This window comes from Scatophagus argus, chromosome 18 (genome assembly GCF_020382885.2).
Source record: "Scatophagus argus isolate fScaArg1 chromosome 18, fScaArg1.pri, whole genome shotgun sequence".
Taxonomy (NCBI): domain Eukaryota; kingdom Metazoa; phylum Chordata; class Actinopteri; family Scatophagidae; genus Scatophagus; species Scatophagus argus.
Genome location: NC_058510.1, coordinates 2,526,981 through 2,547,742, shown reverse-complemented (window position 1 = coordinate 2,547,742; position 20,762 = coordinate 2,526,981). Strand labels below are relative to the sequence as shown.

At 42.0% G+C, this 20,762-nt stretch overlaps 1 long non-coding RNA gene across 1 annotated transcript in view; it reads right to left on the bottom strand.

Moving 5' to 3' along the window:
• The window catches only part of LOC124049971, a 31,451-nt gene extending 14,580 nt beyond the window's left edge, over nucleotides 1-16,871 (bottom strand). Inside the window, exon 1 of the long non-coding RNA XR_006841517.1 lies at nucleotides 16,399-16,871. This is a non-coding gene — a long non-coding RNA (uncharacterized LOC124049971). The remainder of the gene's footprint in view (nucleotides 1-16,398) is intronic.
• Nucleotides 16,872-20,762: the final 3,891 nt, after the last annotated feature.

Here is a 20,762-nt window from a genome sequence, read left to right as displayed (position 1 = left end):
CCTACTGGCACCACAACAACCACCACGGAGAAGAGTTCATTAGCTTTTGCCATTTAAAAGTAATTTCTGGCACATGTATTGTGTTCTCCATTTTCTGCAGATTATGAAAAAGCTTGTTTCGGGCCTTTTGGTTCTTGCCATAAGCTCGTCCACTGTGTGTGTGTGTGTGTGTGTTTCAGGCGTGCACCAGTCTGTTTTGCTTCCTGTGTGTGTGCGCATGGGTTCCCACCCCTCAGTGTGTGTGTGTGTGTGTTCATGTGTGTGTGTGCATGGATGGCTCCCTAGCCTGTGTCTAGCCTTTGCGGCACGGGCCAGGGCTCTGCGGCTGCCCCGGGGCCACCATTGTCCCCGGTCTCCACAGCCCAGTGGCCACAGATGTTCCCCGTTTGATACCGTGCTCCTCACACATACTCCCCACTCCCTGAGATGTGTGGGTGGCCAAGCGGGGCGCCCTGTTGCGTGACACACTCGCACGCCATTGGCGGACTGGTGCCTGCACGTGACACCGAAAAGGGGAAGCCACCGCGTCTACAGTTTTAATCCCGCCACCATGCATAATGGAACAGAAGTAGCCCCAAGTGGAGAAGGAGGCTTTGCATGAGGAGGTGTTCATAAAAGGATCATGGGAAAACGGGGTACGAGAGGATAGAAGGAGAGCAGAAGCAGCCCGAGATGCTGTTCAAAGCACCTCAAGGAAAAGAAAAAGACTTTGGAAGACAAGTGACATCCCTCCCCAGTTGTGCTTCCATATTGTGTGCTTGTATGTGTGTGTATGTGCGTGTGCATTGCATGTAACGCATGAGGAGGGTTTGATCTGGAGGTTCAGTGCGACAAACGGGGCGTTCAAATCAACAACAGATGCAATGATGAACGTCAAGAGACTTTGGCATCACAGCTGAAGAAAAAAGTGATGCTTGTAGGGAAACATTGATACGCTTTCTTTCCAAGCACAAATATGACACACATGCACACAGAAGTGTTTTTCTCTTCCTCTGCAGCATCATGTGAAGATCAGTGGGCTTCTACTGTTCAGGGTGAAGCCTTGGATAAAAACTGTTTGTACTTTTAATTTACCAAGTATATAAGCTCCTTTTTTCAGCATCGCCTTGCATTGCGGTGTTGGCCATGAGAGCTGGGAGTTTGTGTTAAGGGATGGTTGAGGATTAGTCACTCATCTCTTCATAGTTTCTGGGAAGAATTATGGATTTCAGGTTTCTGACAAAAATATAAACTCACTGCATCTTTCATTACTACCATCAATATCAATAACGGTCAATATTGATTGAGGTTTAACTTTCCCACTAAAGAAAACAGAGATAAGACGTGTACTGTGAATTACACGGTTCCTCCTGAGGCACATGTCCAAGTTTGACCTTATCTAAATCTTTTATCAACCTGCTTGCTCACAAACTGAAATGTTTGTCTTAGAGTTTCCGTTTTCCAGTTCAACGACATACAGTGTTTGCGGATGTATTATGGGGTTAAAAAAAGTCTTTGTGCTTGATTGAATATGCAGACTTTGCAACAGGTTCTGGAAAACATCACACAGAGAGACGGATGACTTTAGCTCAGTGATGGCACGCAGTAAGCCACATTGGTCATTTCTTTGTCTGAATGTGACAAACAGGAAACATGCGACACCAGTTCGGTTATGCAACAGCGTACATTAACCTGTCACTTCAAAATTAAAACGCATACCAGAAAGAACTGATAACCTGAATGGCAACTGATGACAGCATTCGTTTATGACTGCCACTGAACATACTTCAAACAGGTTCAAAATTTACTGAGAATTTGCACAGATCACTGATGGGTGAAAACATGTGTGCAAGGTTTTATGGCTTTATGTTGAAATGACTCTTAGTAGCAGCACTGCCAAAAACAAAAAACAAACAATCAAACAAACAAACAACAACAACAACAACAAACGATCGGGACCTCACAGTCAATAATGTGACAGGTGATACATGTTATCACTTTGATTCTCTGTCACTGCATTGGAGGAAAAGGGAGACGAGGTGGCTGTTTGAGAACAGGTTTGTGTGGGAAATGAGAATGTGCAAAGATGAACAGAAACACAGAAAGAACAAGGTGGATAGACAAGAGAGAGGGCCGCCATTTTCTCCTGCTCCAAGACGCAGCTCAGTCTTAATCAAAATCCCACACAGGAAGAACACTTGAGTAGCTTAATCAAAGATCAGCCTGCTCGGTATTAATAATAGAGCAGAGTGCTGAAATGGAGTTTTACTTATTCAAGACTGCACTTATTCGCCTCATATACCTTTAGAGTATATTAGGATCTGGGTGTGGCAGGACGGGGGTGCTGAGGTTAATAGGCCTGGAAGAGCTTTTACCTGTGTGTATGTACAGTAAGTAACCTTCCAGCTACATACCAACTGCACTGTGCATTCTAGCGTGCTGCATATTGAATAGTTCTCTGATAAATGATAAATATACAACCTTCTCATTGACCCATATCACTTTTAAGCTTAAATGAACAACTTTTGGCCAGTCCTGTCAAGTTCCTTTTTAAATAGCATCCACTTCTGCCCATCTTGAGTACGTAGACTGGCTTCCAGAACGCCAGCATACCATCTAAAAAAACAAAAAACAAAACATACACTGGGATGGCCTTAAGCTGCCGTAAAGCACTGGTCTTCTTCATGGCAGTGTAGCAGCATCTATGTGTAAAAAGCTCTAATATGGTAGGCAGCTGGTTTGCATGTAGGTGGATCCTCTTGCAGGCAAACCCAGTATGAAGCATCTCTGGCAGTGAAACCTGCAGGAAGCAATTAGTGGCCATAATAACTGACAGGGTTTGTCTGTCACCTTTGGTACTGCAGATGGCTAAAAGCAGCTCTTTACCCTCACACTCTCCCAAAAGCATAACTCATGCTATCTGATTATCAGTATATCTGAACTCCCACCCCCACCCCATTCCTAATTCCCTACAACCACCTCTTTTACTGCTGCCGGAGAGAACAGAGGACACCTTGCAACATCACACCTGCCTTCCCCAAGGGCAACTTGGCTTGGGAAAATATCTGAGGTAGGCTTCATTCTCTCTCTCTTTTTTGACTTTCTCCCTCCCCAGCTTGCTACTTGGGAGATGTTTTTGGAACGCGACTTGGGAAGGCGACCCCAGCATTCTGGAAACCGCTGTGTTCTAACGATCTCACGACCAATTTTCCGTGTCAATAGTCTGACACGAAGTATTGGATGTTCAACATTACAGACTTGCCCTCCAAATTGTTGCTATTTTTAAGAGGGCGACCTACATCTTGTCTGGGTCAAATAGAAACACTTTGTATATATAGCTCGCTCTTTCAAATCAAAACAGGGTTTTCTCTCGTGTGTTTTTAAAGATATTATTCCAGACTTTAAGATATGCTACAGTCTTATTTTAAATCATAATTCTGCATTTTCCTTGAAGGTTATTCCCAGTAACTTGAAGTTGCAAACATGAGGCTTTACCTCTTAAGGCGTATAATTCCTTTGAGACAAAAGGCAAAACGAAGGAATTCAGAGGAAATCAAATATCGTCTCCAAAGCCATGTCTGGTCATGTCACTTGAGGACTCAGATCTAGCAAGCTAAAGACAAAACATGCAGGCGTTACATAGGATTATTGACGAGAAACCTGAACAGACAATAGCCTGTACAGATACAGTGGGACAGAGATTCACACAGTGACAGCAACAATGGACATGTGTGGCGTGGAGATAGGCAGGCGTCAGCTAATTAGCACAGTGGGAACACCCTATTGTCTAAGGTTTGAGACAAGTGCGCTTCAATGGCAGCTCACTTGTAGATTGGTACGCTGCAGACCGGGTTCGATGTGGCTGGGCTATTGTTGAGCTAAATGCTATTAACTTTTAAGCCGAGCGACGCATAAAAGTGAAGCTGGTGTAAATTACAATTCCCCTGCACATAATCCACTTGCTGATGGAAGACATTACAGCGGCCTTGTGTCTTGACAACAGATTACGGCGACGGCTTTACCCTACCCCGCTCGCAAATAGGAGAAGCCACGGGATTTCAGTTTTTATCCGCCCCATCCCTTCTTCATCTTCCTTCTCTCCCTCCCTTCACAACTCCCTCCCTTTCTGTCATCCCGCTCTTCCATTGATCTCACAGTGGTATTCAGTATCTGCCAATGGTGCATGCCTGCAGGGGGGCCACCAAATCCATTATCAGGTACGACAACAGTTTCCACACTGCTTCACTCGCACTGTATATGGAGGGAGGAAAAGAGGAAGAAAAGGCAGGGATGAGAGTGGGGGGTGGGGGTGGGGGCTGAGGTCTGCAATAGCTTTGTAAACCTGATTACGAGTCAATGGAAATATAAATTAAACACTACAAACAACTGTTAAAAAGATGATCTTCTACTGAGAGAACATAGTTTAAAAGCTCACAAATAGCCATCAGGTATTTACATACATCCGCTATCTGCACCTTTATGTTCTCACCACATTTTCAGGCTTAACTTAATTACTAGTGAATTATTATGGAGTAACATCATCAGGACATGTCTGCACAAAAGTTTATTAAGGTCAAATTACTTAAACATTGTGTGATTTATTTTGACACCTGAGCGACCCAGAATAATACATGCATGAGCTTTTTTTTTTTTTTCTTTCAGCTTTCCAATAACCAGAAGACATCACTCATACTTTGAGAATCTTGACAGATCATATCAGAATTAAACAAGGCAAATCATACAAACAGTTCCTGGCTTAATTACTTTATTCTATCCAGGTGTGTGTGTCAGGAAGACAAGCCAGGCCTCTGCTAATCTCAAGAAACATCACCCACAAGGCAGAAAGCTGCATCATAGTCTGATGCTGTGGGTTTTGTTGCTGTCTCTCTCTCTCTCTCTCTCACACACACACACACACACACACACACACAGGCACACTGTGGACCAACCAAGGGGCCACTGTAGCAGTATAGCGATGGCCAGTATGCCAGTCTGAGCGTGAGTGTGTCTAATTCTAATGCCGTCTGCCCCCCAGGTCCACTGTCCTTGGCTGCCTGCCACTCTCAGTACTCACTGCGCTTCTTTAAAAGCTTTTCGAGGAAAAGGACGGGCATAAAACGAGATAAAAAACAGATGGAAAGAGACAAGTCTCCTTTTTTCAGGATACTGTGGATATGACACAGGTATCAGGAGCAATGTATGAAAACAGGGGCAATATGACTTTAAGAGGATAAACAACGTGGGAGTTGTTTTTTTTTTAAGACTCCACGGTGAACTTTAAAGAATAAAAATAACACAATAGTTACTTTGTCACAGCTGTCTGTCAGATTTAACTTTCTTTCAATATAGCGTCCTGCTAGCAGTGAACTGTGAGAACAGTGAAATTGTTCAGAAGCAGTTTTCTCTTAGCCGGTAGCTGATACACAGTACATCTGCTTTGCAGCAGGTAAATCGAGTATTTCTCATAAAACGCAAGGCACGAACAATTGCATTATTCAAGCATGAGGTCTAACCTGAATTTTACTACATCTGACCTAACCTATGACCTCTTGGTACAATCTTTCAGAGATCCTTTCCCCTTGTTCTGCACCTACTTATGCATTTGCTTCAAGCTGCAGGTCGACTTTGGCTCCTGCACGCATTTATATGAATGTGTGTGTATATGTGCCGTGCGGATGTGTACACAAGTCAAGGCCTTCAGGGCCTGTGGCTTAGTGACATTGTGCTACAGGCTTCCACTTTTGTAACCTGAAGCCTGGAGCAGAAGCTCACAGATAGTCGGGTGGGTCAGCCTTGGGGCGTCATGCAGACCACATCGAGGTGAACCAACCAGTCAGGCCTGTGTGGCTTCTTGTTGTGTTTTGCTATGTTAGTCTGTGACTCCTAACTCACCCACCACTCTGCTCCGAAGGAACATGCACAGAAATAAATGTGTACACACGTGCATGTGCACTGTTTGCTATGCTGTACACACACAGACAAACACATACAATCCAGGTTGATGTATTCTTTTGCTTGCATCTGGCCCGGTGTTAACAAGACGTGTCCAGGAGCACACCTATCAAAGTGTGTCATCTACGGCACCCAAGGCCCTTTTGAATGTGACTCTCTCCACCCTCTTTTTTTCCTCTGGTTTAGTTCTCTTGAGGAATCTAAAATAAATATGGCCTCCACACTATTTGAAACATATTGTCATCACATTCACCCCCAAGATATGCATTTCAAGCAAAGAACCACAGGCATTTTTTTAGGAGATGCCAAAACATAAATGTTGCGCTGCAGGTAATGAAATAAGAGGGATATATTTAGTGCAGCAACATCCTCGAAGGAATTTTAACACTCGCTTCATTTTTTTTCCCTCCATCAAATTTAAAGTGTGTTATCTGCCATTTGGTTCGGGGTTACCAGAACACAAGCCATCCAAGTATTTTATTTTGAAACATTGTTGTGCTATATTGTGCAATTTTGAACTAATAATGTCACAGTTTAATTCAAATGTAAAATTATTGAGTATTTCCTATTTTTTTAAAACTCTGATCTGATTCCTAACATACCGTAATAGCTGTACTTGTGACGTGGATACTGACCATGAGATTGACTGTGAAATTATGATTGATCTGGACAAAAAATTATTTAATGATATCAACATTCATTCACAATCATCCTACGAACATCCCTGAGCTTAAGTCATGTCTTGAAGATAACATACTACGGTGATATATTTAAAGGTTAATGGCCGAGGATGTTCATGTGCGCTCTTGTGTGTGTATATATGAGTCCAAGTGAGTATGTGCAAATGTCTGCTGACATGCACATATCAGGCAAGACAGATGAGGATGACAGATGTGAGTGTATTCGTGCATGGGTGTGTGTGGGAGGAGGAGGAAGAGGTGGAGGGGGATTTGTGTGTGCATGATGGAAGAACGTCAAATAGACATGGGAGCACGACGACTGCTCTTTGAGTTTCATCCTTCTCCCCATCACTGCCTTCATGCCTCCTTCCCCCCACTTTCCTAAAGGCACAAACTCTGCCAGTTGTCACCTTAGAGTATTGCAGGCCCAGCTGAAGCACTCCACTCCTCAGGAGGAGAATGTCAGCCCAGGCTCGGGGCAGTTTTGACAAACAGAGTATATATTGATACATGATAAAGTATGCTAGAAATCACCCGACTGCTGAGGGCTACTATAGTTTTAATATCATCATTTGAATTAACAAGCATTCTGTGGAGAAATAATGAGCTTTCATTATTCAGAACATCATCCTTACCCCGGCGGAGACTCGCAGGGCTATTAGTGCTTGAGAACTTAATGAAAAGAAGATAAAGAAGGTTTGAGATAAAAGTTTGAATGGCCACACTCGGTAACCAGAGTTAAAATTTAATGCGGCCCCAGTGGATGACGGATGAGCTTCTTATCTGGGGCCTGGGGAACGGGTAGACAGGGGATCCACTTTGGAAGGTGCCATTCTGGGCAAGGTGAAGAATGTGCACCCCTCCTGCTTTCTCTGACAGGCCCAGTGTGGTACACCAACCCAGGTGGACCGCCCCCTTCCCATCCCACCGCTCAGTGATTCATGCCAACCCACAGATAGCTGCATGGCAACGGCACTGAAAAAGCACTGTTAGATTTAGGAACATAAACATTGTTGCTTTGGCAAAATGATTCCTCATTAAATTAACTTGGATTTGATTGCAAAATGTGTCGGACTATCGCTGTGCCCAAAGTTAAGTTCGCTTCACTTCCCTATAAGCTACGGCTACAGTGCATTACATAATTAATGATTGGTTATCAACAAGAAAAGATAATTGATGCCCACAGGAGTTGGTAGTTTAAGTGAAGACAGATCAGCAGAGGCCATTAAAAAAGTAAAATATTTCAAAAAAACGTAAAATCCTCTCATCTGTTCTACTTCATTTTTCACAACTACAGTCTCATTAATACATGCAAAATTGCCTAAGGATAAAATCTCTTCATTCAGCTAACCCCATGGTGATGCCTTTTCTCCAAAACAAGTATTGTGATCAGCTGTCAGTATGTTTTGGCTGCAGTGTATTTCATAACTGACATATAGCTGATTGTCAAGAGATGGAACATTAATGAAGACCAAAATATTTTACCTAAAGTCAGACTAATGCTGGGTAATTTTACAAATCTGACTACTTTGAAAGCTGATCGGTCAATAAGGAAACATACAGATGCAACAGTGCAGTAACACGCAATGAGAAATACACAAATACAAGTACACAAGAGAAAAAAAAAAAGACAGCAGCAACCACTCCTGGAGTCCCTCTGCTTGATGCCGTGTTTGTCCCAAGGGCCTTAAGGGAAGTATGTTTGCTTGCTGAACCATTGTGAAGTCTCCAACAGACATGTCTAGCTTGCTGCTGCGCTGTGCTGCACTGTTCTCTGCTGGAGGAGATCTCTGTGAATGGGAGGGGAATGCATTGATTTGATGAATGAGTGCATATTTGTGGGAGTACTGGTGACCAATGTGCAGTCTGGTGCGAGGAGTTATTTTTGTGCCTAGAACTTGACAACAAAGCCTTTAGCTCTGAGCACAGACTGCGAGAGTCACAGCTCAGTGAAAGGCTAGCACAGATGTTATTTTCTCACATCTTCAGTGTTGCATTTCTAACATTTTTATATATTTCATGTATTGTGTATCTTTTTATGTAACCATATGTCGATTAAACATTATCACATCATCCGCATAAAGAGAAGTCAGATTCCACTGATGGATAAATCTCAGCTCTGTAATGATGAGGCTCAAACAAACCAGACACAGAGTTTGGATTTTACAGCATCTTCTCATAAATTCAAGTGACTGAACTCAAAGCATTTCAGGCTGTTTCCATTTAGCAAAGTGTTGCACCTTGTCCCACTCCCATACATCAAGACACGTCCATATGCTGCCAATGTGCTTTCGGTTTATAAAACTCTTAAGTTGGCCAATATAATCTTTTTAAAATAACCAATTAATACTTCTACTAGGACAATAAAGTTTGACATCAAACCCAGGTGTTTTATGGAAAAAAGTAAATATCATTTGAATGCATTTTACTCAACAACTTTTACTATTCGTAGCCACGGTGTGGTTTCTACTTCAAAGAAAATGCTTAATTTTTTTAAGTTCCCATAAAGGTTCCTTATCCATAATGGCAACTCCATTTAAGGTGGCTATATAACTTTAATTGAACACACCCATGTGTCGGCTGCTACAAGCACTTAACATGGAACAGCAACAATATGACCTGGTAAAGACGTAAGGGAGAAGCTGGGGGGCTGGGACCTCTCTAGGGTTTCATTGGTCAGCTGGTTTCCCAAAAACACCAAGTGCAGTGAGAGTATTTAAAAAGGTTAATTCTAGTGAAATTTGAAATCCAAAGATTTTTATGTGCTCTTCTAAAGCAGGTAGTGAGTTTGTGAATCCATATGTTATTCCAGTGGCTTTTCATTTTCCTAACACTGGAGTGCTTAAAGTGTTATCCCTCAACTTGAAAAGGAAAATAATCAATGAGATTTTTTGCTCCCACCAGAGCAAAGAGAGAATTGAAGTTTGGCATACAAATGAAACCTGGATTGTGCTATTTGTGTTTGTCATTGAACACTGTCCTCTGATGGCACTGCACTGCACTCCACTGTTTTTACAGTGGAGAATTAATTTCATTTCTGTACATTTTGTCAATAGTTCTTGCTATTCAGACTTTCATTAATACCTTTGAGTGCTAAAACATCTCAAAGCCTCCTGCTATAAAAACAGTTTCACAAGGGCTAAATGTGACACAAAACAGCAGACTTGTATTAAACACATTTAGTATTCTAAAGGAATTTATAGGGGGCACAATACTGCCACATTTACAGATTATCTCAGCCTCTTTAATTCAGTTCTATTGCATCATTTTTATGGGACGGGGCAGGGATAGCCACAGGGTAAGGCTGGGGGATGAAGAGGAGCGTGGTATAAGTCCTGTGCAAGTATTCACATGCCCAGAAAGCAGGCAAGCATCATAAAAAATGGCCCACTAATCATTTCAATACAGCACCAAAGCAGGCAGGAGGATGGCTTCATACACACAAGCACACACATGCATGACAACAGGTGTTATTCATGCAACCTGAAGGGACACTATGCGAACACGAGATAAAAGAAAAAAGAGGTGGCAGGAAGCCAAAGAGCAGTAAGGGAATAAGTTTATATTCTGATCTACCAGAGAGGAAGAGAGAGACAAAGGAGAGTTGGAGAGACAAAGTGATGGAACAGCATCACACATCATCGGAGACCAATGAGAAGAAGGTAGTGTGTTTTTACTAGGTGAGAGCGTCGGAGATGTGGAGACACCTCATTTAGATAACTGGAGTAGTGAGCTGCTGTCATCTCAAGGGGAATCTTTCTCCTAATTTCCCCTGGAATCACAAACAGCTGTTGTTTAAACTAGATCACATCACTGTCACATGGCTGCAGGGGCCTGCAGAAGCTCTGCTGCTACTCCCGACCGTCACCACCCGATTTTTAAAGCTGATCCCTTTCAGGTATTTTAACGTCCTTGCCTCCTCGTGAGACAGTGGGGGTGGGAATCGGTCCAAAGTGAAATCTGAAGATGAGAAATGTGTATTTCTATAATAAGCTCTGACCTGAGCCCAAAAGGACACATAAGCCTGCAGTCCTGCTAATAAAGATGGGATCTGTTTCGTCATCACTATCGTTTGCTTCTTCCTTCCTGACCCAGGATGTACGGGCCCTGTCTTTCTCCTTTCGTTCCCAGGATCCCACGCCTGTGCCATGTGTTGTTGCTGATCACAAACATATGGTTTAATTTCTGCAGACGGCAGGCAGACATAACAACCAGCACTGTCAGACAAACTGAGATATTTTTTTGTTCTCTTAACTTTTATCTTGAATGAAACCTAAAACTGACGTTTTATTAAATAAAACATATGAAGTTACTGCTCATACTTTTGCAGCATTTTAACAGTAACAGCAGTCTGACTTTGGTAAATCATGACGCAAGATATCAGGCATTCTCACTCCCGGGAGGGATTTTATAGGGATTCCATTATACTAACTTTACACATTGGTTTAGCTGAGGATGGATAATTAAAGTGAACACCTATCATTTAGTCAATCCACCAGCTCTCTCTGCAGATGTTTACCAATCTACAAAAAGTAGTGAAACTGAGAGTGACATTCAACCTGGGGCTCTGCGTGGACAGAAAAATGGTCTAGTTTAGATAGTGTTGTATGACTTCTAATGACAGCAGCTTTACCTGATTGTTGTTTGTGATTCTCATCACCCTACAAATGGCACAGAAATTATAAAGACAACAGACGAAAGTGACTAATTAGAACCTTGATTACTCAAGGGTACTCAAGGTTACCCAGCACAGTTACTCAGTCAGTAGTGTTACCTCACAGAACACCAGATTTGCTTATCTACAGCTGCCTCAATTGGTTTGTTTGTGAATTTGGTGTTTAAGCATGAACAGAACAGACTGGACTGGATAGGCAAATCAGATGAACCAGGGATGAACCATGCTGATTGTGACTTCTTTCTACCTGTCAATGAGTCAGTCAGTGCTACAGCCTCATCATTACAGAGCTGTGTGTGGATTTATTTTTTTAATTTTAATGTGTTGCAAGTTAGAACATAAGAATACGGTCTGCTGGTGAACATATCTGTGCTGTTTATTTGACACATCGATGGTGTATAAAGGCTATAATGGGGGTCTCATTATTTTATTACAAATGATGATACTTATATTTTGTTTGATTTTATCTATAATGGCAAATTGGTTAAAATCTGGTTTTGGCCCCAAGAAGTCTGATCTGATGTTGAAAGGTTAACTTTCAAAGGCTATAACAGGCTGAAAATCAAAATGAAAATAGAAAAAAATAGAAAAAAAAAGCAATCACATCATTCATTTTGTTTCCATGCGCACAGATATTGTAGTCCCTGTAGAGTTCTTTCTACCTAACCTCTGCCAAGTAACAGTAACTGCTCTAAGTGTGTCCTCTAAATAATATTCCACATAATTAGAGTGTACTCCAGCTAGCCTAAAGGCTTTACTGGAAGCATGGCTTGTATTTACACATCTGACAGCTGAGAGAGAGCTGGACGGATGCAGAGAAACAGACAACATGCCTGTATGAGTGTGTGAGAGAGAAAGATGGCAGCACACATGAAGTGATCCTCTGCACGCCATGCTTCAGAAGACCGGCACGAGTGCAAAGAGGCAGAAATGTAAATGAGCGGTCCGTCCATCCAAGGCCGCACTCAGAGCCTTTACACACATGAACTTTAAATACCAACCACCCAGCTCTTCCCCTCTGACCATCTTTCAGCGCCCATCTTCAGAAAGGGCAGCGGACTGGACCCTTCACTCACTAAATGTGTGATTATACTAGCTTCATGTGTTACTACGTCATTCTGCAGCGAGTCTCATGAGCACATCTGTTTCAGGTCTGTGATGGACTGCACGTGGGTAAGTGAGAGTGTCCGTATTGGGTCACATGCTCATGTTTGATTAAATTCATTTCACATAGCAGCCCATCGGTGTTGTGGGATGGGGTCAGCAGTTTTTATCCACTTGAATGAAGCTACTGTGTGAGTTTTGTTCTGGCAACACACAAATTAATATCTTTCATTTTCTCTGGGATTATTTCAGGAACAATTTCCATCTTTAAATCTCAACCCCTGAACTAAAACACACTGCTGTTGCATGTTGCTCATCACATGCCTATTGTGTGGGAGCTCCCTGCTGCGCTGATCACAAAGTAAGAGACAAATCATCAGGTGAGTCAGACGGAGCAACATTCCTTCATCAGCAGTTCCACTGTGAGCCTGAGACTTACCACACAGTTAGACCCAAATACATGAAAACACACACACACACACACAGTGCAGGTGTGCCATAAATTAAGTGCATGAGTAACTGTCTAGAAGAAGGAGGAAAAAAAACTGGTTGAAAGAGACGTAAAATGCTAGTACACACTCATAAACAGATGTCTGAAGGTCTCTCTCTCTCTCTCTCTCTCTCTCTCTCTCACACACACACACACACACACTTACAGCAGTGTTATGTATTTAGTCCATAATTGTGTGTATTGTGTACTGTAAAATGAGTAATAGGATTATAGAAGTTTATACACTGTGTTATTAGCAACTTCTATTTGAAAAAAGTGGCTAATACATTATAATATTTTTTTCTTATTTTAAGACCACCCAGAATTGCATACAGTTTGTGGCTTGTGTGTACACTTATTTAGGCCACTTTTTAACCAGACATTCAGGGGTCAATAAGAGAAGATGTTTTTTGGTTTGTTTCCCTCTTCTCAGTTTGGTGTTTGAACCGGCAGATTTAATCACCTGTTCACTGCATGCTATTCATGCACCACTCGGACAGAGCATGCATGCATCCTCTTGCACTATGCAGTGAGTCTATGCCAGTGAAGCAGAAATATTCTTTTTAAAAATGGCTTCCTGTTTGCAGTTACAGTGGAATTTGGCACAAGACAGTGGCAACTCGACAGTCCGGTTCTGCATTAGTGTGTGACGATCCAGACCAGAAAGGTCAAAGACTTCAAAGTCTGGAAAGAGCTTCAAAACAGAGCTCCGCACCTCTGACAGCTACATCATATTTGTGCGTGTATACCTGAGTGCCTGTGTGAATCAACAAGAAGGTTGGGTTTAAATGAAAGCTTGCCAGAAATAACTGTTGCTTTGTGTTGATGGGTTCTTTGATAATTACATGTTACTGTAGTGGAGCAGACTTCTAAGCAGAGGGACCAATTCAATAGAGTTTTTTCCTTCATGTGAGCAGTCACTTTTTGTGAAACTTGCTGCCCCAATTTTTGCATGTGCACATTTAATTTTGGAACAAAACTGAGAGGGAGGAGGAGTGAGAGCTGTGGTGCATTTGACATCCAGTGACCTACTGCAGGTTTGGCACACACTTGCTCTTGGGAAACTTCATTGAAAGACTCAAAGGAATGTGAATCTGTGAATGTGCGTGGGTTTGTGTACGTAAATACTCATCGCTGCAGCCAAGGAAGATATTCTTTACAGGCGGATGCAATCGATACATACAGACATCAGCACTGACTCGCTTTGTCTCCAAACTCTGCAAAGTCACATTTAACTTGGGCGCTCACTTTATTTATTTATTTATTTTTGAGGAGAAATTAATTTGTAAGCCTGACACAAATAAACAGCTCATGCATAAATATGCCCATAACTTTAAGACAAAAGGAGAACAGCTCTATCTTCGTTGCAAGGGGGGGATTTCTTTCCTTATCAAAGCAACACAGGGCAAGATTAAAGAGTCAAAATCCTCCCCACGTGTGTGTAGTGTGTGTGTGTATTCGTTCCTGCATGCCTGCCCCCGGACGTTCTCTCTCTCCTTCTCCTCCCTCCCTCCCTCCCTCTCGTCACTCGCCCTGTAGCATTAGGAGCTAGCTGCCAGGCTCTCCTCTTTAGCATCCATCCATCCCTCCATTCTTACCCCTGGAGGACCTGCATTAATCAGTCTTTTTTCGAAGGAGGTCCTGCTACAGTAGCTGTTTTGTTTCCCTGCATTTGTTACTATGCAGATGTGGCCTACAGTGAAGTCACATCAATCCTTATACAGTGGAGTTACACAGCCAATCAATAACATTCAATCACAACAATCCATTTGCCCATCTGCCTGTCCACTCTTTTCTCTGACAACAGCCTCTCATCTGTGTGAGTACTGCATAGTTTAAGACCACACAGGGAAAATAACCCAAAATACTCACAAAACAATGCAATTCTCTTTTTGCACTACTTTGTATCTAATGCTGTGGAGTAGTTTGACTCTGCATGTCAGATTATACTTTTGTTCATCCCTTTTTTAAAAAAAAAAAAGAAAAAAAAAGAAAAGAAAAAGAAAAGTCCAGTCATTAAGAACAATTTCTTATCTTATTTACACTGTCAGCCTGGGAAGTGCCAGAAGACACTTGTAGAAGTAAATACAAATAAATAAATAAGTAAATCTAAAATTAGGTTAAAAAAAAAAAAGCAATGCTTTGAGTTAAATTTATCCAGTTTTAGTGTTTTTTTGGTAATTCCTTTCATTAGCTAACAACAGCCTAAAGGATGTGTTGCATGTGGGCGCCTATACTCTCGCATAAATTCCAACAATGATGCAGAGAAGGCCATTTAATCTGAGAATACAGGAGGCCCACTGCCTCCTGTATTCTCAGGAGGCAGCGGGCCTATGACTTGAAAAGGACCTTTAGAACAAATTGGATAGCAGAATGAACGATCAAACAAAGGATTTATAGTAATCTGGACAATCATGTCTCTGTCAGCAGATGTAAAAGAAATGTTGATCATCAACTGAAACTTGGTGAAATACTGAGAGAAGAACAATTCAGTATCTAACCAGATTCCTAAGTATTTACAAACTGTAACCTGCTGCAGGATGAATTCATCTAGTGGAAATGTTCAAGGTGGAGAGAAACAAAGTGCCCTTTCAACTGAACCACACAACGTTAGTCTTGGCAGAATTTAATGAATGCTTTGAGCTCTGAGGTCAAGGCAAAGTAAGACACTAGTAAACAATACAACAGTAGCAACAACAGCAGAAATATTGTCAGCTATAGAGAAAAACTGCATGGAGTACGCAGTAGCAAAAACATTCACAAGGTCCAGCATGAAACTCAGAGATCAGCAGAATCAGCAAAGATTAGAAGCACACAGCAGCAGATAATAGCAACAGCCAACATGAAACACACAACAGAAGACATGTTAGCAGCTAACTCATAGTCAAACATGAAGCATAAAGCGGCAGAGATGTTAGGAGCCAACTCACAGTCCAACATGAAGCACACAGCACCAAAGATGTTAGCTGCTAACTCACAGTCCAACATGAAACATACAACAGCAGAGATGTTAGCAAAGTTCAGCATCAAGCACACAACAGCAGAGCAGTTAGCAGTTACTCACAGTCCAACATGAAGCACAGCAGCAGGAAGTTAGCAGTTACTCACAGTCCAACATGAAGCACACAGCAGCAGATAATAGCAACAGCCAACATGAAACACACAACAGAAGAGATGTTAGCAGCTAACTCACAGTCAAACATGAAGCATAAAGCACCAGAGATGTTAGGAGCCAACTCAGAGCCCAACATGAAGCACACAGCACCAAAGATGTTAGCCGCTAACTCACAGCCAACATGAAACATACAACAGCAGAGATGTTAGCAGCTAACTCACAGCCCAACATGAAGCACACAGCACCAAACATGTTAGCCGCTAACTCACAGTCCAACATGAAGCACACAGCACCAAAGATGTTAGCAGCTAACTCACAGCCCAACATGAAACATACAACAGCAGAGATGTTAGCAAAGTTCAGCATCAAGCACACAACAGCAGAACAGTTTGCAGTTACTCACAGTCCAACATGAAGCACACAGCAGCAGAGATCTTAGAGTAGTCATGCATGAGGTACACAGCACCAAAGATGTTAGCAAAGTCCAACATGAAGCACAGCAGCAGGAAGTTAGCAGTTACTCACAGTCCAACATGAAGCACAACAGCAGGAAGTTAGCAGTTACTTACAGGACAGCATGAAGCACACAGCTGCAGAGATGATAGCAGAGTTCAGCATGCATACAGCAGCAGCATAAGCTTACTATTCTTCTTGAGAAAAAAGCAAAATGAAACTTGTACAAGTCCTTCTTCTGGGCTGAATAGGACAGGAAACTGTTTAAGTGGAGTGAGAATTCAGCAACAAAACAGAAAAGCTGTGGGAATAACTTCTGTCTATACACTGCCCTGGCTATGTTAAGTAACTCAATTTAAATATCAGAAGGGAAATAACCCATATTCCAACATATAGAAATTTTACCTGCAACAGTGGTTTAGTTTGACATTTTGCTTCACTCAGCAAAGATAATAAAACACACAATTGATTTTTCTTAATGTCCTTGTAGGTCCTGAAATGTTTGAAAAACAGCTTTAGCCATGTTCTTAATTTTATGCTTGTGTCAACAGGTAGGAACCAGAGGCACAAATGTCAGGATTATATTTACAGATCATATTTAGATTTGAGATGGTAGAGTGCTATTGGTACAGTGGATCTTTTGTCAGATTCTTGCTGTTAGTTTTCCCTTTATATCCAGCACCTGTATGTTTTTTAGATGTAACACAGTTTGTCAGGGTTGCCTTCAGCTTCATGTAATTGAATAAATGTGTATCTGTTCTTTAAGATGAAATGCATCAATCATTATTAAGTATTTTAAGATGCAGGGAAAAGAGACAAACTACCAAGAGAAAAAGTGACACTAAGTCCGTTTCTTGACTGTCGATATATGACAAATTAATGAAAGTCATCACATTAATGATATCATCTAACATAATCGACTTTGTTTGAACTTATCAAGAGAATTATTTAAAATCCTCTTAACATTTTCCCTAATAGGTAAATTTATGAGCTTTCCTGTCTGCTGAAGGTCCAAATCAAGCTGGCAGCGAGCGTGCCTGTCTACAGGGCGTCACCACACATACAGTACTGCACTACAAACATACACCACTTCATGCAGCGGGTTTACAGTGACTGCCAAAGGCCCGAGAGGACAGGAGAGGACAGGAGCAGGCATGGTTCCTTCAGAGAAAATGTGGGACGGAGTGAGGACAAGGGCAAAAGGAAAAGTGAAAAGGAGAAAGGCTATGTAGAAGAGCAGGAGTAAGGGAAAGGATGAGAGAGTGGGTGGAAGATGGCAGGAGGGCAGCATGCAGATTGCCCAGGACCTGACTGGCATATTCTTGGATGGCTAACAGAGGCAGAAAGGGAGAGAGAGAAGGGAAGGGTTGGGGAGCTGGGGAAAGTTAGGGCCCTCAGGATGTTCTGTCCCACTGCCAGCCCCAGAAGTGTGGCTGGAAGATAGCAGGCCCACGTGCAGTGGTGCACCAGACACACATACATGTACACTCACACATGCACTGACAGTGACAATGAGGAGATGGAGCAATGCATGGATCAGGATGGATAAGAGAAATTGTGCTGAAAGAGAGATACTGTAGCTATAAAAATACCAGCAGACAATGGATAAAGAAATGGAAGGGAGAGTTTTCAGGTCTCCAGATTGACTCTGCTTTAAGAAAAAAAATATTCAAGTGAGGTGAGCGGTTTCATTTCCAACCATTACTCAGAATCTAGTAAACCCGGACTACATCTTTTCACCGAGACCAATATGTAGCTGCATCTTCAGTCAGGTCAGCTGCCTTTCTCCGCTTTACTTTCTCCATCTGTATCCTCCACTCTCATTGGCAATGTAGAGTGGAGGAGCTTGAGGCCATGTGTGCAGGTTTGGGCCAATTATAGGGATTCTCATCAGTGCTGGGCTGCTTTTTTGCTGCGGGCTCAGAGCACACAGACCAGCCGAGGGTCCACATGGGTCAACCCCGTACCCCTCACATCTCTACACTGTGAGAATACCTGGGAGATGCAGCACTGCTGGTTTGGCAGATCTGATAATGGACCAAAAAAAGGAAAGCTTAAATTACACTCCTTGGGTTTAGATGTGCAAAAAAAAAAAAAAAAAAAAAAAATGTTTATTGCCACATAGGATAAAATGTTAGCATTCAGCCGGTGATAAGGGCCGTGCTAACAAAGTGCAGCAGTTAAAACTGTAGAATTTTGATTGGTATCAGTCACAACCTTTGTAAAATTGAACTGGACTGCATATCTGAACAAAATAAATGAATAATTCACATCCAGTACTGATAACACTCAACATACACCTGTTGAAAAACAATAAACCAGCCTGCCATAAACAAAAACAGATGGTGGTTTAAACTGTGACCCTGAACCAGAAAACTCTGTTTAAGCTAAATATTACCAAGTGTAAACATATTCAGAATGTTGCAACTGCATATACAGCATGTAGGTCAGCAGCGCATTTCATCTCTAAGTGGCCAGTTGTTTAATGGAGATGCATCATATGTTCCCAGCAATGCTTTTCAAAGTTGCACAGGCTTGTAGAGAGCAAATGATTTGATTAAAGGAACTGCTGGAGTCCTTATCCTACCTTTGTCACTCCTGTCTTTAACTGTAGCACAAAATTTTAATAAATTGCCACACCAAAGCAGTGGTCATTTACACTCTGTATTAAGAAATGAGAAGAACACCAGGTTAAAGCATGTTAAGTTTATGCAATGATATGAAAAATAGTAACATAAATGTACTTAAAGTACGAGCCCCTGATTCACATCTGCTGCGGATTACTCAGGCTGGGTGTTAACTTCCAGTTTACCCACAGGTTAACAAGGAGGTTACTACACCTGATGTAGAGTCTATAACAACAGCAACAACAGCAGTACTTGAAGTATACACTTTATTCAGCCATAATTACCAGCTTGGAGGGAAATTCGTCTGAGAAACTGGATTAAGCATGACCAAATCTTCTTAAGTGGTTAGAAAATCAAAGCGCACTGAATGTTTGCCCCATACACATTGGCTTTGGGATGAAAGGCTTGGCCGAGGTTGGTGAACTAGCACCGACACCAGGAAGGTTTTTTTTTGTCAAATTATCTGCTTTTATAGTAGTGGAACTTTGTACAGTGCTGGTCTGTGTGTTTGCTGCTGAAACAGAATCCCAAACATGGCCTGGAACTGTGTGTCTTGGAGAAGGAACCAAACTTGTGGCCTGTTTGGCGCGGTTGCAGCAGTGCAGCCCTGAAAGTGGATTGTGCTGGTGCTGTGGATTAGCAGAAGGCAGCAGCAGGCAGTGTGTGTGTGTGTATGAATAAAGTATGTGTACATGTCTGTGTGTTGGCGCTGGAGGCTAGCGTGTGGTGCGGAGGGAGATTCGCACCTTCATGCACGCTGCTGAAAACCTGCTAACCGTTGCATTTACAACTCTCAGTATGGTGAGGTAAACACATTTTTAGTGAACCCCCTTCCCTCCCTCCTTCTATAAGATTTTTAAAGGAAAAGCAGCAAGAACATATCCAAAATAGCAATGTTATAGTATATATGTGAGTTTGCTGTAGCCGCAGAAACTTGCATAGAACATAAAAAATCTACCCAATGAGATATTGCTAATTCTTTAAACACTAATTTCAGTGCTCTCAATTTTATTAAAACCATAATATAAATACTCATGGGTATTTTTTTTTAATCTCTCCTAAGAGAAGAAAAATGAATATCAGACCCAGATTTCCATCCCACAATGCATTTGGGGTTGCCAGCTGAAGAGGAGGAAAGGCAGACAGGGGAAGCTTTAAATCTGTGTCAAAAAGAGAGACATTAGTGGAAGATGTTCATTTAGGAAACCTGGTGTGAAGGTAGGTACGTCGGTGGCCCATTAATTACAATAATCACATCGTAGGTGTTAGAATAATTCATTAACTCAGATTTAGTTAAGGCTTCATTTAATAAGTCCTTGTTGGTCAGGAGAATAGGAGACAGGAGAGAGGAAGGTGGGAGGGAGGCAGAGATGGAAAGGAAAGAAAGGGAGGGGAGGCTGAAGACATACAGGCAGCCTATTAAACCACAAGGCTTGGATTGTCAATTTGTGTTTGAGCGTTCCACTGGGGGAACTGTTCCATCCTTTTTAAGAGATATATCATTTTATAAAAGACCAAAGGGAGGGAAAAGGGAGACAAAAACTGGGGGGGGGTTACTGATACAACGGAGGGATGGATGGAGGGAGTTACGAAGGAGGGGTGGTTGGTTAGGGAATCAGTTTTGCCTACTATATTTAACTGACCCATAAATCTGTTTTTAAATTCCCCTCCATTTAAAAACGCCCAG